At 46.1% G+C, this 26,816-nt stretch overlaps 1 protein-coding gene across 1 annotated transcript in view; it reads left to right on the forward strand.

Annotated features, from left to right (window-relative positions):
• The window catches only part of LOC142701489 (gastrula zinc finger protein XlCGF66.1-like), a gene marked incomplete at its 3' end in the record, with an annotated part of 55,001 nt that overhangs the window by 13,177 nt on the left and 15,008 nt on the right, over positions 1-26,816 (forward strand). The gene's annotated exons all lie outside the window — the stretch shown is intronic.

Here is a 26,816-nt window from a genome sequence, read left to right on the forward strand (position 1 = left end):
AGGGAGCAGTGTGTGTGGTAATATCTACAGGGAGCAGTGTGTGTGTGGTAAGATCTACAGGGAGCAGTGTGTGGTAATATCTACAGGGAGCAGTGTGTGGTAATATCTACAGGGAGCAGTGTGTGGTAATATCTACAGGGAGCAGTGTGTGTGGTAATATCTACAGGGAGCAGTGTGTGGTAATATCTACAGGGAGCAGTGTGTGGTAATATCTACAGGGGGGGCTGTGTGTGGTAATATCTACAGAGAGCAGTGTGTGGTAATATCTACAGGGAGCAGTGTGTGGTAATATCTACAGGGAGCAGTGTGTGTGGTAATATCTACAGGGAGCAGTGTGTGTGGTAATATCTACAGAGAGCAGTGTGTGGTAATATCTACAGGGAGCAGTGTGTGTGGTAATATCTACAGGGAGCAGTGTGTGTGGTAATATCTACAGGGGGCAGTGTGTGTGGTAATATCTACAGGGAGCAGTGTGTGGTAATATGTACAGGGAGCAGTGTCTGTGGTAATATATACAGGGAGCAGTGTGTGTGGTAATATCTACAGAGAGCAGTGTGTGTGGTAATATCTACAGGGAGCAGTGTGTGTGGTAATATATACAGGGAGCAGTGTGTGGTAATATCTACAGGGAGCAGTGTGTGTGGTAATATATACAGGGAGCAGTGTGTGTGGTATTATCTACAGGGGGCAGTGTGTGGTAATATATACAGGGAGCAGTGTGTGGTAATATGTACAGGGAGCAGTGTGTGGTAATATCTACAGGGAGCAGTGTGTGTAGTAATATATACAGGGAGCAGTGTGTGGTAATATCTACAGGGAGCAGTGTGTAGTAATATCTACAGGGAGCAGCGTGTGTGGTAATATCTACAGGGAGCAGTGTGTGTGGTAATAGCTACAGGGAGCAGTGTGTGGTAATATCTACAGGGAGCAGTGTGTGTGTGGTAATATCTACAGGGAGCAGTGTGTGGTAATATCTACAGGGAGCAGTGTGTGGTAATATCTACAGGGAGAAGTGTGTAGTAATATCTACAGGGAGCAGTGTGTGTGGTAATATCTACAGGGAGCAGTGTGTGTGGTAATATCTACAGGGGCCAGTGTGTGTGGTAATATCTACAGGGGGCAGTGTGTGTGGTAATATCTACAGGGTGCAGTGTGTGTGTGGTAATATCTACAGGGAGCAGTGTGTGTGGTAATATCTACAGGGGGGCTGTGTGTGTGGTAATATCTACAGGGAGCAGTGTGTGTGGTAATATCTACAGGGAGCAGTGTGTGGTAATCTCTACAGGGATCAGTGTGTGTGGTAATATCTACAGGGAGCAGTGTGTGTGGTAATATCTACAGGGAGCAGTGTGTGTGGTAATATCTACAGTTAGCAGTGTGTGTGGTAATATCTACAGGGAGCAGTGTGTGGTAATATCTACAGGGAGCAGTGTGTAGTAATATCTACAGGGAGCAGTGTGTGGTAATATCTACAGGGAGCAGTGTGTGTGGTAATATCTACAGGGAGCAGTGTGTGTGGTAATATCTACAGGGGGCAGTGTGTGTGGTAATATCTACAGGGAGCAGTGTGTGTGTGGTAATATCTACAGGGAGCAGTGTGTGTGGTAATATCTACAGGGAGCAGTGTGTGGTAATATTTACAGGGAGCAGTGTGTGTGGTAATATCTACAGGGAGCAGTGTATGTGGTAATATCTACAGGGGGCAGTGTGTGGTAATATCTACAGGGAGCAGTGTGTGTGTGGTAATATCTACAGGGAGCAGTGTGTGTGGTAATATCTACAGGGAGCAGTGTGTGGTAATATTTACAGGGAGCAGTGTGTGTGGTAATATCTACAGGGAGCAGTGTGTGGTAATATGTACAGCGAGCAGTGTGTGTGGTAATATCTACAGGGAGCAGTGTATGGTAATATCTACAGGGAGCAGTGTGTGGTAATATCTACAGGGAGCAGTGTGTGGTAATATGTACAGGGAGCAGTGTGTGTGGTAATATCTACAGTGAGCAGTGTGTGGTAATATCTACAGGGAGCAGTGTGTGGTAATATCTACAGGGAGCAGTGTGTGGTAATATCTACAGGGAGCAGTGTGTGTGGTAATAGCTACAGGGAGCAGTGTGTGGTAATATCTACAGGGAGCAGTGTGTGGTAATATCTACAGGGAGCAGCGTGTGTGGTAATATCTACAGGGAGCAGCGTGTGTGGTAATATATACAGGGAGCAGTGTGTGTGTGTGGTAATATCTACAGGGAGCAGTGTGTGGTAATATCTACAGGGAGCAGTGTGTGTGGTAATATCTACAGGGAGCAGTGTGTGGTAATATCTACAGGGAGCAGTGTGTGGTAATATCTACAGGGAGAAGTGTGTAGTAATATCTACAGGGAGCAGTGTGTGTGGTAATATCTACAGGGAGGTGTGTGTGGTAATATCTACAGGGGGCAGTGTGTGTGGTAATATCTACAGGGGGCAGTGTGTGTGGTAATATCTACAGGGTGCAGTGTGTGTGTGGTAATGTCTACAGGGAGCAGTGTGTGGTAATATTTACAGGGAGCAGTGTGTGTGGTAATATCTACAGGGAGCAGTGTGTGTGGTAATATCTACAGGGAGCAGTGTGTGGTAATATCTACAGGGAGCAGTGTGTGGTAATATCTACAGGGAGCAGTGTGTGGTAATCTCTACAGGGAGCAGTGTGTGTGGTAATATCTACAGGGAGCAGTGTGTGTGGTAATATCTACAGGGGGCAGTGTGTGTGGTAATATCTACAGGGAGCAGTGTGTGTGGTAATATCTACAGGGGGCAGTGTGTGTGGTAATATCTACAGGGGGCAGTGTGTGTGGTAATATCTACAGGGAGCAGTGTGTGTGTGGTAATATCTACAGGGAGCAGTGTGTGTGTGGTAATATCTACAGGGAGCAGTGTATGTGGTAATATCTACAGGGAGCAGTGTGTGTGTGGTAATATCTACAGGGAGCAGTGTGTGTGGTAATATCTACAGGGAGCAGTGTGTGGTAATATTTACAGGGAGCAGTGTGTGTGGTAATATCTACAGGGAGCAGTGTGTGGTAATATGTACAGCGAGCAGTGTGTGTGGTAATATCTACAGGGAGCAGTGTATGGTAATATCTACAGCGAGCAGTGTGTGTGGTAATATCTACAGGGAGCAGTGTATGGTAATATCTACAGGGAGCAGTGTGTGGTAATATCTACAGGGAGCAGTGTCTGTGGTAATATATACAGGGAGCAGTGTGTGTGGTAATATCTACAGAGAGCAGTGTGTGTGGTAATATCTACAGGGAGCAGTGTGTGGTAATATCTACAGGGAGCAGTGTGTGGTAATATCTACAGGGAGCAGTGTGTGGTATTATCTACAGGGAGCAGTGTGTGTGGTAATATCTACAGGGAGCAGTGTGTGGTAATATCTACAGGGAGCAGTGTGTGTGGTAATATCTACAGGGAGCAGTGTGTGTGTGGTAATATCTACAGGGAGCAGTGTGTGTGGTAATATCTACAGGGAGCAGTGTGTGGTAATATCTACAGGGGGGGCTGTGTGTGGCCCTATCTATAGTGGGCTGTGTGTGGTAATATATACAGGGAGCAGTGTGTGTGTGTGTGTGGTAATATCTACAGGGAGCAGTGTGTGGTAATATCTACAGGGAGCAGTGTCTGTGGTAATATATACAGGGAGCAGTGTGTGTGGTAATATCTACAGAGAGCAGTGTGTGTGGTAATATCTACAGGGAGCAGTGTGGTAATATCTACAGGGAGCAGTGTGTGTGGTAATATCTACAGAGAGCAGTGTGTGTGGTAATATCTACAGAGAGCAGTGTGTGTGGTAATATCTACAGGGAGCAGTGTGTGTGGTAATATCTACAGGGAGCAGTGTGTGGTAATAACTCCAGGGAGCAGTGTGTGTGGTAATATCTACAGGGAGCAGTGTGTGTGGTAATATCTACAGGGAGCAGTGTGTGTGGTAATATCTACAGGGAGCAGTGTGTGTGGTAATATCTACAGGGAGCAGTGTGTGTGGTAATATCTACAGGGAGCAGTGTGGTAATATCTACAGGGAGCAGTGTGTGTGGTAATATCTTCAGAGAGCAGTGTGTGTGGTAATATCTACAGGGGGCAGCGTGTGTGGTAATATCTACAGGGAGCAGTGTGTGGTGATATCTACAGGGAGCAGTGTGTGTGGTAATATCTACAGGGAGCAGTGTGTGTGGTAATATCTACAGGGAGCAGTGTGTGTGGTAATATCTACAGGGAGCAGTGTGTGTGTGGTAATATCTACAGGGAGCAGTGTGTGGTAATATCTACAGGGAGCAGTGTGTGTGGTAATATCTACAGGGAGCAGTGTGTGTGGTAATATCTACAGGGAGCAGTGTGTGGTAATATCTACAGGGAGCAGTGTGTGGTAATATCTACAGGGGGGGCTGTGTGTGGTAATATCTACAGAGAGCAGTGTGTGTGGTAATATCTACAGGGAGCAGTGTGTGTGGTAATATCTACAGGGAGCAGTGTGTGGTAATATGTACAGGGAGCAGTGTCTGTGGTAATATATACAGGGAGCAGTGTGTGTGGTAATATCTACAGAGAGCAGTGTGTGTGGTAATATCTACAGAGAGCAGTGTGTGTGGTAATATATACAGGGAGCAGTGTGTGGTAATATCTACAGGGAGCAGTGTGTGTGGTAATATATACAGGGAGCAGTGTGTGTGGTATTATCTACAGGGGCAGTGTGTGGTAATATATACAGGGAGCAGTGTGTGTGGTAATATATACAGGGAGCAGTGTGTGGTAATATGTACAGGGAGCAGTGTGTGGTAATATGTACAGGGAGCAGTGTGTGGTAATATCTACAGGGAGCAGTGTGGTAATATCTACAGGGAGCAGTGTGTGTGGTAATATCTACAGGGAGCAGTGTGTGGTAATATCTACAGGGAGCAGTGTGTGGTAATATCTACAAGGAGCAGTGTCTGTGGTAATATATACAGGGAGCAGTGTGTGTGGTAATATCTACAGAGAGCAGTGTGTGTGGTAATATCTACAGAGAGCAGTGTGTGTGGTAATATCTACAGGGAGCAGTGTGTGGTAATATCTACAGGGAGCAGTGTGTGTGGTATTATCTACAGGGAGCAGTGTGTGGTAATATCTACAGGGAGCAGTGTGTGTGGTAATATCTACAGGGAGCAGTGTCTGTGGTAATATCTACAGGGAGCAGTGTGTGTGGTAATATCTACAGAGAGCAGTGTGTGTGGTAATATCTACAGGGAGCAGTGTGTGTGGTAATATCTACAGGGAGCAGTGTGTGGTAATATCTACAGGGAGCAGTGTGTGTGGTAATATCTACAGAGAGCAGTGTGTGTGGTAATATCTACAGAGAGCAGTGTGTGTGGTAATATCTACAGGGAGCAGTGTCTGTGGTAATATCTACAGGGAGCAGTGTGTGTGGTAATATCTACAGAGAGCAGTGTGTGTGGTAATATCTACAGGGAGCAGTGTGTGGTAATATCTACAGGGAGCAGTGTGTGTGGTAATATCTACAGGGAGCAGTGTGTGGTAATATCTACAGGGAGCAGTGTGTCTGGTAATATCTACAGAGAGCAGTGTGTGGTAATATCTACAGGGAGCAGTGTGTCTGGTAATATCTACAAGGAGCAGTGTGTGTGGTAATATCTACAGGGAGCAGTGTGTGGTAATATCTACAGGGAGCAGTGTGTGTGGTAATATCTACAGGGAGCAGTGTGTGTGGTAATATCTACAGGGAGCAGTGTGTGGTAATATCTACAGGGAGCAGTGTGTGGTAATATCTACAGGGAGCAGTGTGTGTGTGTGGTAATATCTACAGGGAGCAGTGTGTGTGTGGTAATATCTACAGGGAGCAGTGTGTGTGGTAATATCTACAGGGGGTCTGTGTGTGTGGTAATATCTACAGGGAGCAGTGTGGTAATATCTACAGGGAGCAGTGTGTGTGGTAATATCTACAGGGAGCAGTGTGTGGTAATATCTACAGGGAGCAGTGTGTGTGGTAATATCTACAGGGGGGGCTGTGTGTGACCCTATCTATAGTGGGCTGTGAGTGGTAATATCTACAGGGAGCAGTGTGTGTGGTAATATCTACAGGGAGCAGTGTGTGGTAATATCTACAGGGAGCAGTGTGTGATAATATCTACAGGGAGCAGTGTGTGTGGTAATATCTACAGGGAGCAGTGTGTGTGGTAATCTCTACAGGGAGCAGTGTGTGTGGTAATATCTACAGGGAGCAGTGTGTGTGTGGTAATATCTACAGGGAGCAGTGTGTGTGGTAATATCTACAGGGAGCAGTGCGTGTGGTAATATATACAGGGAGCAGTGTGTGTGTGGTAATATCTACAGGGAGCAGTGTGTGGTAATATCTACAGGGAGCAGTGTGTGTGGTAATATCTACAGGGAGCAGCGTGTGTGGTAATATCTACAGGGAGCAGTGTGTGTGTGGTAATATCTACAGGGAGCAGTGTGTGGTAATATCTACAGGGAGCAGTGCGCGTGGTAATATATACAGGGAGCAGTGTGTGTGTGGTAATATCTACAGGGAGCAGTGTGTGGTAATATCTACAGGGAGCAGTGTGTGTGGTAATATCTACAGGGGGCAGTGTGTGGTAATATCTACAGGGAGCAGTGTGTGTGGTAATATCTACAGGAAGCAGTGTGTGTGGTAATATCTACAGGAAGCAGTGTGTGTGGTAATATCTACAGGGAGCAGTGTGTGGTAATATCTACAGGGGGGGCTGTGTGTGGTAATATCTACAGGGAGCAGTGTGTGTGGTAATATATACAGGGAGCAGTGTGTGTGGTAATATCTACAGGGAGCAGTGTGTGTGGTAGTATCTACAGGGAGCAGTGTGTGGTAATATCTACAGGGAGCAGTGTGTGTGGTAATATATACAGGGAGCAGTGTGTGTGTGGTAATATCTACAGGGGGGCTGTGTGTGTGGTAATATCTACAGGGAGCAGTGTGTGTGTGTGGTAATATCTACAGGGGGGCTGTGTGTGTGGTAATATCTACAGGGAGCAGTGTGTGTGGTAATATATACAGGGAGCAGTGTGTGTGGTAATATCTACAGGGAGCAGTGTGTGTGGTAATATCTACAGGGAGCAGTGTGTTGTAATATCTACAGGGGGGGCTGTGTGTGGCCCTATCTATAGTGGGCTGTGTGTGGTAATATATACAGGGAGCAGTGTGTGAGTGTGGTAATATCTACAGGGAGCAGTGTGTGGTAATATCTACAGGGAGCAGTGTCTGTGGTAATATATACAGGGAGCAGTGTGTGTGGTAATATATACAGGGAGCAGTGTGTGTGGTAATATCTACAGGGAGCAGTGTGGTAATATCTACAGGGAGCAGTGTGTGTGGTAATATCTACAGAGAGCAGTGTGTGTGGTAATATCTACAGAGAGCAGTGTGTGTGGTAATATCTACAGGGAGCAGTGTGGTAATATCTACAGGGAGCAGTGTGTGTGGTAATATCTACAGGGAGCAGTGTGTGTGGTAATATCTACAGGGAGCAGTGTGTGTGGTAATATCTACAGGGAGCAGTGTGGTAATATCTACAGGGAGCAGTGTGTGTGGTAATATCTACAGAGGGCAGTGTGTGTGGTAATATCTACAGGGGGCAGCGTGTGTGGTAATATCTACAGGGAGCAGTGTGTGTGGTGATATCTACAGGGAGCAGTGTGTGTGGTGATATCTACAGGGAGCAGTGTGTGTGGTAATATCTACAGGGAGCAGTGTGTGTGGTAATATCTACAGGGAGCAGTGTGTGTGTGGTAATATCTACAGGGAGCAGTGTGTGGTAATATCTACAGGGAGCAGTGTGTGGTAATATCTACAGGGAGCAGTGTGTGGTAATATCTACAGGGAGCAGTGTGTGTGGTAATATCTACAGGGAGCAGTGTGTGGTAATATCTACAGGGAGCAGTGTGTGGTAATATCTACAGGGAGCAGTGTGTGTGTGTGGTAATATCTACAGGGAGCAGTGTGTGGTAATATCTACAGGGGGGCTGTGTGTGTGGTAATATCTACAGGGAGCAGTGTGTGTGGTAATATCTACAGGGAGCAGTGTGTGGTAATATGTACAGGGAGCAGTGTCTGTGGTAATATATACAGGGAGCAGTGTGTGTGGTAATATCTACAGAGAGCAGTGTGTGTGGTAATATCTACAGGGAGCAGTGTGTGTGGTAATATATACAGGGAGCAGTGTGTGGTAATATCTACAGGGAGCAGTGTGTGTGGTAATATATACAGGGAGCAGTGTGTGTGGTATTATCTACAGGGGGCAGTGTGTGGTAATATATACAGGGAGCAGTGTGTGTGGTAATATATACAGGGAGCAGTGTGTGGTAATATGTACAGGGAGCAGTGTGTATGTGGTAATATCTACAGGGAGCAGTGTGTCTGTGGTAATATATACAGGGAGGTGTGTGTGGTAATATCTACAGGGAGCAGTGTGTGGTAATATCTACAGGGAGCAGTGTGTGGTAATATCTACAGGGAGCAGTGTGTGTGGTAATATATACAGGGAGCAGTGTGTAGTAATATCTACAGGGAGCAGCGTGTGTGGTAATATCTACAGGGAGCAGCGTGTGTGGTAATAGCTACAGGGAGCAGTGTGGTAATATCTACAGGGAGCAGTGTGTGTGTGGTAATATCTACAGGGAGCAGTGTGTGGTAATATCTACAGGGAGCAGTGTGTGGTAATATCTACAGGGAGAAGTGTGTAGTAATATCTACAGGGAGCAGTGTGTGGTAATATCTACAGGGAGCAGCGTGTGTGTGGTAATATCTACAGGGAGCAGTGTGTGGTAATATGTACAGGGAGCAGTGTGTGTGGTAATATATACAGGGAGCAGTGTGTGTGGTAATATCTACAGGGAGCAGTGTGTGTGGTAATATCTACAGGGGGCAGTGTGTGTGGTAATATCTACAGGGGGCAGTGTGTGTGGTAATATCTACAGGGTGCAGTGTGTGTGTGGTAATATCTACAGGGAGCAGTGTGTGTGGTAATATCTACAGGGGGGCTGTGTGTGTGGTAATATCTACAGGGAGCAGTGTGTGGTAATATTTACAGGGAGCAGTGTGTGTGGTAATATCTACAGGGAGCAGTGTGTGGTAATATCTACAGGGAGCAGTGTGTGGTAATATCTACAAGGAGCAGTGTCTGTGGTAATATATACAGGGAGCAGTGTGTGTGGTAATATCTACAGAGAGCAGTGTGTGGTAATATCTACAGAGAGCAGTGTGTGTGGTAATATCTACAGGGAGCAGTGTGTGGTAATATCTACAGGGAGCAGTGTGTGTGGTAATATCTACAGAGAGCAGTGTGTGTGGTAATATCTACAGGGAGCAGTGTGTCTGGTAATATCTACAAGGAGCAGTGTGTGTGGTAATATCTACAGGGAGCAGTGTGTGTGGTAATATCTACAGGGAGCAGTGTGTGTGGTAATCTCTACAGGGAGCAGTGTGTGTGGTAATATCTACAGGGAGCAGTGTGTGTGGTAATATCTACAGGGAGCAGTGTGTGTGTGGTAATATCTACAGGGAGCAGTATGTGGTAATATCTACAGGGAGCAGTGTGTGTGTGTGGTAATATCTACAGGGAGCAGTGTGTGTGGTAATATCTACAGGGAGCAGTGTGTGTGTGGTAATATCTACAGGGAGCAGTGTGTGGTAATATCTACAGGGAGCAGTGTGTGTGGTAATATCTACAGAGAGCAGTGTGTGGTAATATCTACAGGGAGCAGTGTGTGTGTGGTAATATGTACAGGGAGCAGCGTGTGTGGTAATATCTACAGGGAGCAGTGTGTGTGGTAATATCTACAGGGAGCAGTGTGTGTGTGGTAATATCTACAGGGAGCAGTATGTGGTAATATCTACAGGGAGCAGTGTGTGTGTGGTAATATCTACAGGGAGCAGTGTGTGTGGTAATATCTACAGGGAGCAGTGTGTGTGTGGTAATATCTACAGGGAGCAGTGTGTGGTAATATCTACAGGGAGCAGTGTGTGTGGTAATATCTACAGAGAGCAGTGTGTGGTAATATCTACAGGGAGCAGTGTGTGTGTGGTAATATATACAGGGAGCAGCGTGTGTGGTAATATCTACAGGGAGCAGTGTGTGTGGTAATATCTACAGGGAGCAGTGTGTGTGGTAATATCTACAGAGAGCAGTGTGTGGTAATATCTACAGGGAGCATTGTGTGTGTGGTAATATATACAGGGAGCAGCGTGTGTGGTAATATCTAGCAGCGTGTGTGGTAATATCTACAGGGAGCAGTGTGGTAATATCTACAGGGAGCAGTGTGTGTGTGGTAATATCTACAGGGAGCAGTGTGTGGTAATATCTACAGGGAGCAGTGTGTGTGTGGTAATATCTACAGGGAGCAGTGTGTGGTAATATCTACAGGGAGCAGTGTGTATGGTAATATCTACAGGGAGCAGTGTGTGGTAATATCTACAGGGAGCAGTGTGTGGTAATATCTACAGGGAGCAGTGTGTGTGGTAATATCTACAGGGAGCAGTGTGTGTGGTAATATCTACAGGGAGCAGTGTGTGTGGTAATATATACAGGGAGCAGTGTGTGGTAATATCTACAGGGAGCAGTGTGTGTGATAATATCTACAGGGAGCAGTGTGTGTGGTAATATCTACAGGGGGGCTGTGTGTGTGGTAATATCTACAGGGAGCAGTGTGTGGTAATATCTACAGGGAGCAGTGTGTGTGGTAATATATACAGGGAGCAGTGTGTGGTAATATCTACAGGGAGCAGTGTGTATGTGGTAATATCTACAGGGAGCAGTGTGTCTGTGGTAATATATACAGGGAGGTGTGTGTGGTAATATCTACAGGGAGCAGTGTGTGGTAATATCTACAGGGAGCAGTGTGTGTGGTAATAAATACAGGGAGCAGCGTGTGTGGTAATATCTACAGGGAGCAGTGTGTGTGGTAATATCTACAGGGAGCAGTGTGTGGTAATATCTACAGGGAGCAGTGTGTGGTAATATCTACAGGGAGCAGTGTGTGTGGTAATATCTACAGAGAGCAGTGTGTGTGGTAATATCTACAGGGAGCAGTGTGTGTGGTAATATCTACAGGGAGCAGTGTGTGTGGTAATATCTACAGGGAGCAGTGTGTGTGGTAATATCTACAGGGAGCAGTGTGTGTGGTAATATCTACAGGGGGCAGTGTGTGTGGTAATATCTACAGGGAGCAGTGTGTGTGTGGTAATATCTACAGGGAGCAGTGTGTGTGGTAATATCTACAGGGAGCAGTGTGGTAATATTTACAGGGAGCAGTGTGTGTGGTAATATCTACAGGGAGCAGTGTATGTGGTAATATCTACAGGGGGCAGTGTGTGTGGTAATATCTACAGGGAGCAGTGTGTGTGTGGTAATATCTACAGGGAGCAGTGTGTGTGGTAATATCTACAGGGAGCAGTGTGTGGTAATATTTACAGGGAGCAGTGTGTGTGGTAATATCTACAGGGAGCAGTGTGTGGTAATATGTACAGCGAGCAATGTGTGTGGTAATATCTACAGGGAGCAGTGTATGGTAATATCTACAGGGAGCAGTGTGTGGTAATATCTACAGGGAGCAGTGTGTGGTAATATGTACAGGGAGCAGTGTGTGTGGTAATATCTACAGGGAGCAGTGTGTGGTAATATCTACAGGGAGCAGTGTGTGGTAATATCTACAGGGAGCAGTGTGTGGTAATATCTACAGGGAGCAGTGTGTGGTAATATCTACAGGGAGCAGCGTGTGTGTGGTAATAGCTACAGGGAGCAGTGTGTGGTAATATCTACAGGGAGCAGTGTGTGGTAATATCTACAGGGAGCAGCGTGTGTGGTAATATATACAGGGAGCAGTGTGTGTGTGTGGTAATATCTACAGGGAGCAGTGTGTGGTAATATCTACAGGGAGCAGTGTGTGTGGTAATATCTACAGGGAGCAGTGTGTGGTAATATCTACAGGGAGCAGTGTGTGGTAATATCTACAGGGAGAAGTGTGTAGTAATATCTACAGGGAGCAGTGTGTGTGGTAATATCTACAGGGAGCAGTGTGTGTGGTAATATCTACAGGGGGCAGTGTGTGTGGTAATATCTACAGGGGGCAGTGTGTGTGGTAATATCTACAGGGTGCAGTGTGTGTGTGGTAATATCTACAGGGAGCAGTGTGTGGTAATATTTACAGGGAGCAGTGTGTGTGGTAATATCTACAGGGAGCAGTGTATGTGGTAATATCTACAGGGGGCAGTGTGTGTGGTAATATCTACAGGGAGCAGTGTGTGTGTGGTAATATCTACAGGGAGCAGTGTGTGTGGTAATATCTACAGGGAGCAGTGTGTGGTAATATTTACAGGGAGCAGTGTGTGTGGTAATATCTACAGGGAGCAGTGTGTGGTAATATGTACAGCGAGCAATGTGTGTGGTAATATCTACAGGGAGCAGTGTATGGTAATATCTACAGGGAGCAGTGTGTGGTAATATCTACAGGGAGCAGTGTGTGGTAATATGTACAGGGAGCAGTGTGTGTGGTAATATCTACAGGGAGCAGTGTGTGGTAATATCTACAGGGAGCAGTGTGTGGTAATATCTACAGGGAGCAGTGTGTGGTAATATCTACAGGGAGCAGTGTGTGGTAATATCTACAGGGAGCAGCGTGTGTGTGGTAATAGCTACAGGGAGCAGTGTGTGGTAATATCTACAGGGAGCAGTGTGTGGTAATATCTACAGGGAGCAGCGTGTGTGGTAATATATACAGGGAGCAGTGTGTGTGTGTGGTAATATCTACAGGGAGCAGTGTGTGGTAATATCTACAGGGAGCAGTGTGTGTGGTAATATCTACAGGGAGCAGTGTGTGGTAATATCTACAGGGAGCAGTGTGTGGTAATATCTACAGGGAGAAGTGTGTAGTAATATCTACAGGGAGCAGTGTGTGTGGTAATATCTACAGGGAGCAGTGTGTGTGGTAATATCTACAGGGGGCAGTGTGTGTGGTAATATCTACAGGGGGCAGTGTGTGTGGTAATATCTACAGGGGGCAGTGTGTGTGGTAATATCTACAGGGGGCAGTGTGTGTGGTAATATCTACAGGGTGCAGTGTGTGTGTGGTAATATCTACAGGGAGCAGTGTGTGGTAATATTTACAGGGAGCAGTGTGTGTGGTAATATCTACAGGGAGCAGTGTGTGTGGTAATATCTACAGGGAGCAGTGTGTGGTAATATCTACAGGGAGCAGTGTGTGGTAATATCTACAGGGAGCAGTGTGTGGTAATCTCTACAGGGAGCAGTGTGTGTGGTAATATCTACAGGGAGCAGTGTGTGTGGTAATATCTACAGGGGGCAGTGTGTGTGGTAATATCTACAGGGGGCAGTGTGTGTGGTAATATCTACAGGGAGCAGTGTGTGTGTGGTAATATCTACAGGGAGCAGTGTGTGTGGTAATATCTACAGGGAGCAGTGTGTGTGGTAATATCTACAGGGAGCAGTGTATGTGGTAATATCTACAGGGAGCAGTGTGTGTGTGGTAATATCTACAGGGAGCAGTGTGTGTGGTAATATCTACAGGGAGCAGTGTGTGGTAATATTTACAGGGAGCAGTGTGTGTGGTAATATCTACAGGGAGCAGTGTGTGGTAATATGTACAGCGAGCAGTGTGTGGTAATATCTACAGGGAGCAGTGTGTGTGGTAATATCTACAGGGAGCAGTGTGTGTGGTAATATCTACAGGGAGCAGTGTGTGTGGTAATATCTACAGGGAGCAGTGTATGGTAATATCTACAGGGAGCAGTGTGTGGTAATATCTACAGGGAGCAGTGTCTGTGGTAATATATACAGGGAGCAGTGTGTGTGGTAATATCTACAGAGAGCAGTGTGTGTGGTAATATCTACAGGGAGCAGTGTGTGGTAATATCTACAGGGAGCAGTGTGTGTGGTAATATCTACAGGGGGGGCTGTGAGTGGTAATATCTACAGGGAGCAGTGTGTGTGGTAATATCTACAGGGAGCAGTGTGTGGTAAAATCTACAGGGAGGTGTGTGTGGTAATATCTACAGGGGGCAGTGTGTCTGGTAATATCTACAGGGAGCAGTGTGTGTGGTAATATCTACAGGGAGCAGTGTGTGGTAATATCTACAGGGAGCAGTGTGTGTGGTAATATGTACAGGGAGCTGTGTGTGTGGTAATATATACAGGGAGCAGTGTGTGTGTGTGGTAATATCTACAGGGGGGCTGTGTGTGTGGTAATATCTACAGGGAGCAGTGGTAATATCTACAGGGAGCAGTGTGTGGTAATATCTACAGGGAGCAGTGTGTGTGGTAATATCTACAGGGGGCAGTGTGTCTGGTAATATCTACAGGGAGCAGTGTGTGTGGTAATATCTACAGGGAGCAGTGTGTGGTAATATCTACAGGGAGCAGTGTGTGTGGTAATATGTACAGGGAGCAGTGTGTGTGGTAATATATACAGGGAGCAGTGTGTGTGTGGTAATATCTACAGGGAGCAGTGTGTGTGTGTGGTAATATCTACAGGGAGCAGTGTGTGGTAATATCTACAGGGGGGGCTGTGTGTGGCCCTATCTATAGTGGGCTGTGTGTGGTAATATGCACAGGGAGCAGTGTGTGTGTGTGGTAATATCTACAGGGAGCAGTGTGTGGTAATATCTACAGGGAGCAGTGTGTGGTAATATGTACAGGGAGCAGTGTGTGTGGTAATATATACAGGGAGCAGTGTGTGTGGTAATATCTACAGGGAGCAGTGTGTGGCATTATCTACAGGGAGCAGTGTGTGTGGTAATATCTACAGGGAGCAGTGTGTGTGGTAATATCTACAGGGAGCAGTGTGTGTGGTAATATCTACAGGGAGCAGTGTGTGTGGTAATATCTACAGGGAGCAGGGTCTGTGGTAATATATACAGGGAGCAGTGTGTGTGGTAATATCTACAGAGAGCAGTGTGTGTGGTAATATCTACAGGGAGCAGTGTGGTAATATCTACAGGGAGCAGTGTGTGTGGTAATATCTACAGAGAGCAGTGTGTGTGGTAATATCTACAGAGAGCAGTGTGTGTGGTAATATCTACAGGGAGCAGTGTGGTAATATCTACAGGGAGCAGTGTGTGTGGTAATATCTACAGGGAGCAGTGTGTGTGGTAATATCTACAGGGAGCAGTGTGTGTGGTAATATCTACAGGGAGCAGTGTGTGTGGTAATATCTACAGGGAGCAGTGTGTGGTAATATCTACAGGGGGCAGTGTGTGGTAATATCTACAGGGAGCAGTGTGTGTGGTAATATCTACAGGGAGCAGTGTGTGGTAATATCTACAGGGAGCAGTGTGTGGTAATATCTACAGGGAGCAGTGTGTGGTAATCTCTACAGGGAGCAGTGTGTGTGGTAATATCTACAGGGAGCAGTGTGTGTGGTAATATCTACAGGGAGCAGTGTGTGTGGTAATATCTACAGGGAGCAGTGTGTGTGGTAATATAGCAGTGTGTGTGGTAATATATACAGGGAGCAGTGTGTGTGGTAATATCTACAGGGAGCAGTGTGTGGTAATATCTACAGGGAGCAGTGTGTGTGTGGTAATATCTACAGGGAGCAGTGTGTAGTAATACCTACAGGGAGCAGTGTGTGTGGTAATATCTACAGGGAGCAGTGTGTGTGGTAATATCTACAGGGAGCAGTGTGTGGTAATATTTACAGGGAGCAGTGTGTGTGGTAATATCTACAGGGAGCAGTGTGTAGTAATATCTACAGGGAGCAGTGTGTGTGGTAATATCTACAGGGAGCAGTGTGTGTGGTAATATCTACAGGGAGCAGTGTGTGTGGTAATATCTACAAGGGGCAGTGTGTGTGGTAATATCTACAGGGAGCAGTGTGTGGTAATATCTACAGGGAGCAGTGTGTGTGGTAATATCTACAGGGAGCAGTGTGTGGTAATATCTACAGGGAGCAGCGTGTGTGGTAATATCTACAGGGAGCAGTGTGTGTGGTAATATATACAGGGAGCAGTGTGTGTGTGTGGTAATATCTACAGGGAGCAGTGTGTGGTAATATCTACAGGGAGCAGTGTGTGTGGTAATATCTACAGGGAGCAGTGTGTGTGGTAATATCTACAGGGAGCAGTGTGTGTGGTAATATCTACAGGGAGCAGTGTATGTGGTAATATCTACAGGGGGCAGTGTGTGTGGTAATATATACAGGGAGCAGTGTGTGTGTGGTAATATCTACAGGGTGCAGTGTGTGTGGTAATATTTACAGGGAGCAGTGTGTGTGGTAATATCTACAGGGAGCAGTGTGTGGTAATATGTGCAGCGAGCAGTGTGTGTGGTAATATCTACAGGGAGCAGTGTATGGTAATATCTACAGGGAGCAGTGTGTGGTAATATCTACAGGGAGCAGTGTATTGGAATATGTACAGGGAGCAGTGTGTGTGGTAATATCTACAGGGAGCAGTGTGTGTGGTAATATCTACAGGGAGCAGTGTGTGTGGTAATATCTACAGGGAGCAGTGTGTGGTAATATCTACAGGGAGCAGTGTGTGGTAATATGTACAGGGAGCAGTGTGTGGTAATATCTACAGGGAGCAGTGTGTGTGGTAATAGCTACAGGGAGCAGTGTGTGGTAATATCTACAGGCAGCAGTGTGTGGTAATATCTACAGGGAGCAGCGTGTGTGGTAATATCTACAGGGAGCAGTGTGTGGTAATATCTACAGGGAGCAGTGTGTGTGGTAATATCTACAGGGAGCAGTGTGTGTGATAATATCTACAGGGAGCAGTGTGTGTGGTAATATCTACAGGGAGCAGTGTGTGTGGTAATATATACAGGGAGCAGTGTGTGGTAATATCTACAGGGAGCAGTGTGTATGTGGTAATATCTACAGGGAGCAGTGTGTCTGTGGTAATATATACAGGGAGGTGTGTGTGGTAATATCTACAGGGAGCAGTGTGTGGTAATATCTACAGGGAGCAGTGTGTGTGGTAATATCTACAGGGAGCAGTGTGTGTGGTAATATATACAGGGAGCAGTGTGTGGTAATATCTACAGGGAGCAGTGTGTGTGGTAATATCTACAGGGAGCAGTGTGTGTGGTAATATATACAGGGAGCAGTGTGTGGTAATATCTACAGGGAGCAGTGTGTATGTGGTAATATCTACAGGGAGCAGTGTGTCTGTGGTAATATATACAGGGAGGTGTGTGTGGTAATATCTACAGGGAGCAGTGTGTGGTAATATCTACAGGGAGCAGTGTGTGTGGTAATATCTACAGGGAGCAGTGTGTGTGGTAATATCTACAGCGAGCAGTGTGTGTGTGTGGTAATATCTACAGGGAACAGTGTGTGGTAATATCTACAGGGAGCAGTGTGTGTGGTAATATCTACAGGGAGCAGTGTGTGTGGTAATATCTACAGGGAGCAGCGTGTGTGGTAATATCTACAGGGAGCAGTGTGTGTGGTAATATATACAGGGGGCAGTGTGTGGTAATATCTACAGGGAGCAGTGTGTGGTAATATCTACAGGGAGCAGTGTGTGTGGTAATATCTACAGAGAGCAGTGTGTGTGGTAATATCTACAGGGAGCAGTGTGTGTGGTAATATCTACAGGGAGCAGTGTGTGTGGTAATATCTACAGGGAGCAGTGTGTGTGGTAATATCTACAGGGAGCAGTGTGTGTGGTAATATCTACAGGGGGCAGTGTGTGTGGTAATATCTACAGGGAGCAGTGTGTGTGTGGTAATATCTACAGGGAGCAGTGTGTGTGGTAATATCTACAGGGAGCAGTGTGTGGTAATATTTACAGGGAGCAGTGTGTGTGGTAATATCTACAGGGAGCAGTGTGTGGTAATATGTACAGCGAGCAATGTGTGTGGTAATATCTACAGGGAGCAGTGTATGGTAATATCTACAGGGAGCAGTGTGTGGTAATATCTACAGGGAGCAGTGTGTGGTAATATGTACAGGGAGCAGTGTGTGTGGTAATATCTACAGGGAGCAGTGTGTGGTAATATCTACAGGGAGCAGTGTGTGGTAATATCTACAGGGAGCAGTGTGTGGTAATATCTACAGGGAGCAGTGTGTGGTAATATCTACAGGGAGCAGCGTGTGTGTGGTAATAGCTACAGGGAGCAGTGTGTGGTAATATCTACAGGGAGCAGTGTGTGGTAATATCTACAGGGAGCAGCGTGTGTGGTAATATATACAGGGAGCAGTGTGTGTGTGTGGTAATATCTACAGGGAGCAGTGTGTGGTAATATCTACAGGGAGCAGTGTGTGTGGTAATATCTACAGGGAGCAGTGTGTGGTAATATCTACAGGGAGCAGTGTGTGGTAATATCTACAGGGAGAAGTGTGTAGTAATATCTACAGGGAGCAGTGTGTGTGGTAATATCTACAGGGAGCAGTGTGTGTGGTAATATCTACAGGGGGCAGTGTGTGTGGTAATATCTACAGGGGGCAGTGTGTGTGGTAATATCTACAGGGTGCAGTGTGTGTGTGGTAATATCTACAGGGAGCAGTGTGTGGTAATATTTACAGGGAGCAGTGTGTGTGGTAATATCTACAGGGAGCAGTGTATGTGGTAATATCTACAGGGGGCAGTGTGTGTGGTAATATCTACAGGGAGCAGTGTGTGTGTGGTAATATCTACAGGGAGCAGTGTGTGTGGTAATATCTACAGGGAGCAGTGTGTGGTAATATTTACAGGGAGCAGTGTGTGTGGTAATATCTACAGGGAGCAGTGTGTGGTAATATGTACAGCGAGCAATGTGTGTGGTAATATCTACAGGGAGCAGTGTATGGTAATATCTACAGGGAGCAGTGTGTGGTAATATCTACAGGGAGCAGTGTGTATGGTAATATGTACAGGGAGCAGTGTGTGTGGTAATATCTACAGGGAGCAGTGTGTGGTAATATCTACAGGGAGCAGTGTGTGGTAATATCTACAGGGAGCAGTGTGTGGTAATATCTACAGGGAGCAGTGTGTGGTAATATCTACAGGGAGCAGCGTGTGTGTGGTAATAGCTACAGGGAGCAGTGTGTGGTAATATCTACAGGGAGCAGTGTGTGGTAATATCTACAGGGAGCAGCGTGTGTGGTAATATATACAGGGAGCAGTGTGTGTGTGTGGTAATATCTACAGGGAGCAGTGTGTGGTAATATCTACAGGGAGCAGTGTGTGTGGTAATATCTACAGGGAGCAGTGTGTGGTAATATCTACAGGGAGCAGTGTGTGGTAATATCTACAGGGAGAAGTGTGTAGTAATATCTACAGGGAGCAGTGTGTGTGGTAATATCTACAGGGAGCAGTGTGTGTGGTAATATCTACAGGGGGCAGTGTGTGTGGTAATATCTACAGGGGGCAGTGTGTGTGGTAATATCTACAGGGTGCAGTGTGTGTGTGGTAATATCTACAGGGAGCAGTGTGTGGTAATATTTACAGGGAGCAGTGTGTGTGGTAATATCTACAGGGAGCAGTGTGTGTGGTAATATCTACAGGGAGCAGTGTGTGGTAATATCTACAGGGAGCAGTGTGTGGTAATATCTACAGGGAGCAGTGTGTGGTAATCTCTACAGGGAGCAGTGTGTGTGGTAATATCTACAGGGAGCAGTGTGTGTGGTAATATCTACAGGGAGCAGTGTGTGTGGTAATATCTACAGGGAGCAGTGTGTGGTAATATCTACAGGGGGCAGTGTGTGGTAATATCTACAGGGAGCAGTGTGTGTGGTAATATCTACAGGGAGCAGTGTGGTAATATCTACAGGGAGCAGTGTGTGGTAATATCTACAGGGAGCAGTGTGTGGTAATCTCTACAGGGAGCAGTGTGTGTGGTAATATCTACAGGGAGCAGTGTGTGTGGTAATATCTACAGGGAGCAGTGTGTGTGGTAATATCTACAGGGAGCAGTGTGTGTGGTAATATAGCAGTGTGTGTGGTAATATATACAGGGAGCAGTGTGTGTGGTAATATCTACAGGGAGCAGTGTGTGGTAATATCTACAGGGAGCAGTGTGTGTGTGGTAATATCTACAGGGAGCAGTGTGTAGTAATACCTACAGGGAGCAGTGTGTGTGGTAATATCTACAGGGAGCAGTGTGTGTGGTAATATCTACAGGGAGCAGTGTGTGGTAATATTTACAGGGAGCAGTGTGTGTGGTAATATCAACAGGGAGCAGTGTGTAGTAATATCTACAGGGAGCAGTGTGTGTGGTAATATCTACAGGGAGCAGTGTGTGTGGTAATATCTACAGGGAGCAGTGTGTGTGGTAATATCTACAAGGGGCAGTGTGTGTGGTAATATCTACAGGGAGCAGTGTGTGGTAATATCTACAGGGAGCAGTGTGTGTGGTAATATCTACAGGGAGCAGTGTGTGGTAATATCTACAGGGAGCAGTGTGTGGTAATATCTACAGGGAGCAGCGTGTGTGGTAATATCTACAGGGAGCAGTGTGTGTGGTAATATATACAGGGAGCAGTGTGTGTGTGTGGTAATATCTACAGGGAGCAGTGTGTGGTAATATCTACAGGGAGCAGTGTGTGTGGTAATATCTACAGGGAGCAGTGTGTGTGGTAATATCTACAGGGAGCAGTGTGTGTGGTAATATCTACAGGGAGCAGTGTATGTGGTAATATCTACAGGGGGCAGTGTGTGTGGTAATATATACAGGGAGCAGTGTGTGTGTGGTAATATCTACAGGGTGCAGTGTGTGTGGTAATATTTACAGGGAGCAGTGTGTGTGGTAATATCTACAGGGAGCAGTGTGTGGTAATATGTGCAGCGAGCAGTGTGTGTGGTAATATCTACAGGGAGCAGTGTATGGTAATATCTACAGGGAGCAGTGTGTGGTAATATCTACAGGGAGCAGTGTATTGGAATATGTACAGGGAGCAGTGTGTGTGGTAATATCTACAGGGAGCAGTGTGTGTGGTAATATCTACAGGGAGCAGTGTGTGTGGTAATATCTACAGGGAGCAGTGTGTGGTAATATCTACAGGGAGCAGTGTGTGGTAATATGTACAGGGAGCAGTGTGTGGTAATATCTACAGGGAGCAGTGTGTGTGGTAATAGCTACAGGGAGCAGTGTGTGGTAATATCTACAGGCAGCAGTGTGTGGTAATATCTACAGGGAGCAGCGTGTGTGGTAATATCTACAGGGAGCAGTGTGTGGTAATATCTACAGGGAGCAGTGTGTGTGGTAATATCTACAGGGAGCAGTGTGTGTGATAATATCTACAGGGAGCAGTGTGTGTGGTAATATCTACAGGGAGCAGTGTGTGTGGTAATATATACAGGGAGCAGTGTGTGGTAATATCTACAGGGAGCAGTGTGTATGTGGTAATATCTACAGGGAGCAGTGTGTCTGTGGTAATATATACAGGGAGGTGTGTGTGGTAATATCTACAGGGAGCAGTGTGTGGTAATATCTACAGGGAGCAGTGTGTGTGGTAATATCTACAGGGAGCAGTGTGTGTGGTAATATATACAGGGAGCAGTGTGTGGTAATATCTACAGGGAGCAGTGTGTGTGGTAATATCTACAGGGAGCAGTGTGTGTGGTAATATATACAGGGAGCAGTGTGTGGTAATATCTACAGGGAGCAGTGTGTATGTGGTAATATCTACAGGGAGCAGTGTGTCTGTGGTAATATATACAGGGAGGTGTGTGTGGTAATATCTACAGGGAGCAGTGTGTGGTAATATCTACAGGGAGCAGTGTGTGTGGTAATATCTACAGGGAGCAGTGTGTGTGGTAATATCTACAGCGAGCAGTGTGTGTGTGTGGTAATATCTACAGGGAACAGTGTGTGGTAATATCTACAGGGAGCAGTGTGTGTGGTAATATCTACAGGGAGCAGTGTGTGTGGTAATATCTACAGGGAGCAGCGTGTGTGGTAATATCTACAGGGAGCAGTGTGTGTGGTAATATATACAGGGGGCAGTGTGTGGTAATATCTACAGGGAGCAGTGTGTGGTAATATCTACAGGGAGCAGTGTGTGTGGTAATATCTACAGCGAGCAGTGTGTGGTAATATCTACAGGGAGCAGTGTGTGTGGTAATATCTACAGGGAGCAGTGTGTGTGGTAATATCTACAGGGAGCAGTGTGTGGTAATATCTACAGGGGGCAGTGTGTGTGGTAATATCTACAGGGAGCAGTGTGTGTGTGGTAATATCTACAGGGAGCAGTGTGTGTGGTAATATGTACAGGGAGCAGTGTGTGTGGTAATATATACAGGGAGCAGTGTGTGTGTGGTAATATCTACAGGGAGCAGTGTGTGTGGTAATATCTACAGGGAGCAGTGTGTGTGTGTGGTAATATCTACAGGGAGCAGTGTGTGGTAATATCTACAGGGGGGGCTGTGTGTGGCCCTATCTATAGTGGGCTGTGTGTGGTAATATGCACAGGGAGCAGTGTGTGTGTGTGGTAATATCTACAGGGAGCAGTGTGTGGTAATATCTACAGGGAGCAGTGTGTGGTAATATGTACAGGGAGCAGTGTGTGTGGTAATATATACAGGGAGCAGTGTGTGTGGTAATATCTACAGGGAGCAGTGTGTGGCATTATCTACAGGGAGCAGTGTGTGTGGTAATATCTACAGGGAGCAGTGTGTGTGGTAATATCTACAGGGAGCAGTGTGTGTGGTAATATCTACAGGGAGCAGTGTGTGTGGTAATATCTACAGGGAGCAGGGTCTGTGGTAATATATACAGGGAGCAGTGTGTGTGGTAATATCTACAGAGAGCAGTGTGTGTGGTAATATCTACAGGGAGCAGTGTGGTAATATCTACAGGGAGCAGTGTGTGTGGTAATATCTACAGAGAGCAGTGTGTGTGGTAATATCTACAGAGAGCAGTGTGTGTGGTAATATCTACAGGGAGCAGTGTGGTAATATCTACAGGGAGCAGTGTGTGTGGTAATATCTACAGGGAGCAGTGTGTGTGGTAATATCTACAGGGAGCAGTGTGTGTGGTAATATCTACAGGGAGCAGTGTGTGTGGTAATATCTACAGGGAGCAGTGTGTGGTAATATCTACAGGGGGCAGTGTGTGGTAATATCTACAGGGAGCAGTGTGTGTGGTAATATCTACAGGGAGCAGTGTGTGGTAATATCTACAGGGAGCAGTGTGTGGTAATATCTACAGGGAGCAGTGTGTAGTAATACCTACAGGGAGCAGTGTGTGTGGTAATATCTACAGGGAGCAGTGTGTGTGGTAATATCTACAGGGAGCAGTGTGTGGTAATATTTACAGGGAGCAGTGTGTGTGGTAATATCTACAGGGAGCAGTGTGTAGTAATATCTACAGGGAGCAGTGTGTGTGGTAATATCTACAGGGAGCAGTGTGTGTGGTAATATCTACAGGGAGCAGTGTGTGTGGTAATATCTACAAGGGGCAGTGTGTGTGGTAATATCTACAGGGAGCAGTGTGTGGTAATATCTACAGGGAGCAGTGTGTGTGGTAATATCTACAGGGAGCAGTGTGTGGTAATATCTACAGGGAGCAGCGTGTGTGGTAATATCTACAGGGAGCAGTGTGTGTGGTAATATATACAGGGAGCAGTGTGTGTGTGTGGTAATATCTACAGGGAGCAGTGTGTGGTAATATCTACAGGGAGCAGTGTGTGTGGTAATATCTACAGGGAGCAGTGTGTGTGGTAATATCTACAGGGAGCAGTGTGTGTGGTAATATCTACAGGGAGCAGTGTATGTGGTAATATCTACAGGGGGCAGTGTGTGTGGTAATATATACAGGGAGCAGTGTGTGTGTGGTAATATCTACAGGGTGCAGTGTGTGTGGTAATATTTACAGGGAGCAGTGTGTGTGGTAATATCTACAGGGAGCAGTGTGTGGTAATATGTGCAGCGAGCAGTGTGTGTGGTAATATCTACAGGGAGCAGTGTATGGTAATATCTACAGGGAGCAGTGTGTGGTAATATCTACAGGGAGCAGTGTATTGGAATATGTACAGGGAGCAGTGTGTGTGGTAATATCTACAGGGAGCAGTGTGTGTGGTAATATCTACAGGGAGCAGTGTGTGTGGTAATATCTACAGGGAGCAGTGTGTGGTAATATCTACAGGGAGCAGTGTGTGGTAATATGTACAGGGAGCAGTGTGTGGTAATATCTACAGGGAGCAGTGTGTGTGGTAATAGCTACAGGGAGCAGTGTGTGGTAATATCTACAGGCAGCAGTGTGTGGTAATATCTACAGGGAGCAGCGTGTGTGGTAATATCTACAGGGAGCAGTGTGTGGTAATATCTACAGGGAGCAGTGTGTGTGGTAATATCTACAGGGAGCAGTGTGTGTGATAATATCTACAGGGAGCAGTGTGTGTGGTAATATCTACAGGGAGCAGTGTGTGTGGTAATATATACAGGGAGCAGTGTGTGGTAATATCTACAGGGAGCAGTGTGTATGTGGTAATATCTACAGGGAGCAGTGTGTGTGGTAATATCTACAGGGAACAGTGTGTGGTAATATCTACAGGGAGCAGTGTGTGTGGTAATATCTACAGGGAGCAGTGTGTGGTAATATCTACAGGGAGCAGTGTGTGTGGTAATATCTACAGGGGGGCTGTGTCTGTGGTAATATATACAGGGAGGTGTGTGTGGTAATATCTACAGGGAGCAGTGTGTGGTAATATCTACAGGGAGCAGTGTGTGTGGTAATATCTACAGGGAGCAGTGTGTGTGGTAATATATACAGGGAGCAGTGTGGTAATATCTACAGGGAGCAGTGTGTGTGGTAATATCTACAGGGAGCAGTGTGTGTGGTAATATATACAGGGAGCAGTGTGTGGTAATATCTACAGGGAGCAGTGTGTATGTGGTAATATCTACAGGGAGCAGTGTGTCTGTGGTAATATATACAGGGAGGTGTGTGTGGTAATATCTACAGGGAGCAGTGTGTGGTAATATCTACAGGGAGCAGTGTGTGTGGTAATATCTACAGGGAGCAGTGTGTGTGGTAATATCTACAGCGAGCAGTGTGTGTGTGTGGTAATATCTACAGGGAACAGTGTGTGGTAATATCTACAGGGAGCAGTGTGTGTGGTAATATCTACAGGGAGCAGTGTGTGTGGTAATATCTACAGGGAGCAGCGTGTGTGGTAATATCTACAGGGAGCAGTGTGTGTGGTAATATATACAGGGGGCAGTGTGTGGTAATATCTACAGGGAGCAGTGTGTGGTAATATCTACAGGGAGCAGTGTGTGTGGTAATATCTACAGAGAGCAGTGTGTGTGGTAATATCTACAGGGAGCAGTGTGTGTGGTAATATCTACAGGGAGCAGTGTGTGTGGTAATATCTACAGGGAGCAGTGTGTGTGGTAATATCTACAGGGAGCAGTGTGTGTGGTAATATCTACAGGGGGCAGTGTGTGTGGTAATATCTACAGGGAGCAGTGTGTGTGTGGTAATATCTACAGGGAGCAGTGTGTGTGGTAATATCTACAGGGAGCAGTGTGTGGTAATATTTACAGGGAGCAGTGTGTGTGGTAATATCTACAGGGAGCAGTGTGTGGTAATATGTACAGCGAGCAATGTGTGTGGTAATATCTACAGGGAGCAGTGTATGGTAATATCTACAGGGAGCAGTGTGTGGTAATATCTACAGGGAGCAGTGTGTGGTAATATGTACAGGGAGCAGTGTGTGTGGTAATATCTACAGGGAGCAGTGTGTGGTAATATCTACAGGGAGCAGTGTGTGGTAATATCTACAGGGAGCAGTGTGTGGTAATATCTACAGGGAGCAGTGTGTGGTAATATCTACAGGGAGCAGCGTGTGTGTGGTAATAGCTACAGGGAGCAGTGTGTGGTAATATCTACAGGGAGCAGTGTGTGGTAATATCTACAGGGAGCAGCGTGTGTGGTAATATATACAGGGAGCAGTGTGTGTGTGTGGTAATATCTACAGGGAGCAGTGTGTGGTAATATCTACAGGGAGCAGTGTGTGTGGTAATATCTACAGGGAGCAGTGTGTGGTAATATCTACAGGGAGCAGTGTGTGGTAATATCTACAGGGAGAAGTGTGTAGTAATATCTACAGGGAGCAGTGTGTGTGGTAATATCTACAGGGAGCAGTGTGTGTGGTAATATCTACAGGGGGCAGTGTGTGTGGTAATATCTACAGGGGGCAGTGTGTGTGGTAATATCTACAGGGTGCAGTGTGTGTGTGGTAATATCTACAGGGAGCAGTGTGTGGTAATATTTACAGGGAGCAGTGTGTGTGGTAATATCTACAGGGAGCAGTGTGTGTGGTAATATCTACAGGGAGCAGTGTGTGTGGTAATATAGCAGTGTGTGTGGTAATATATACAGGGAGCAGTGTGTGTGGTAATATCTACAGGGAGCAGTGTGTGGTAATATCTACAGGGAGCAGTGTGTGTGTGTGGTAATATCTACAGGGAGCAGTGTGTAGTAATACCTACAGGGAGCAGTGTGTGTGGTAATATCTACAGGGAGCAGTGTGTGTGGTAATATCTACAGGGAGCAGTGTGTGGTAATATTTACAGGGAGCAGTGTGTGTGGTAATATCTACAGGGAGCAGTGTGTAGTAATATCTACAGGGAGCAGTGTGTGTGGTAATATCTACAGGGAGCAGTGTGTGTGGTAATATCTACAGGGAGCAGTGTGTGTGGTAATATCTACAAGGGGCAGTGTGTGTGGTAATATCTACAGGGAGCAGTGTGTGGTAATATCTACAGGGAGCAGTGTGTGTGGTAATATCTACAGGGAGCAGTGTGTGGTAATATCTACAGGGAGCAGTGTGTGGTAATATCTACAGGGAGCAGCGTGTGTGGTAAT

Source organism: Rhinoderma darwinii, unplaced genomic scaffold, assembly GCF_050947455.1.
Source record: "Rhinoderma darwinii isolate aRhiDar2 unplaced genomic scaffold, aRhiDar2.hap1 Scaffold_2095, whole genome shotgun sequence".
Taxonomy (NCBI): Eukaryota; Metazoa; Chordata; class Amphibia; order Anura; family Rhinodermatidae; genus Rhinoderma; species Rhinoderma darwinii.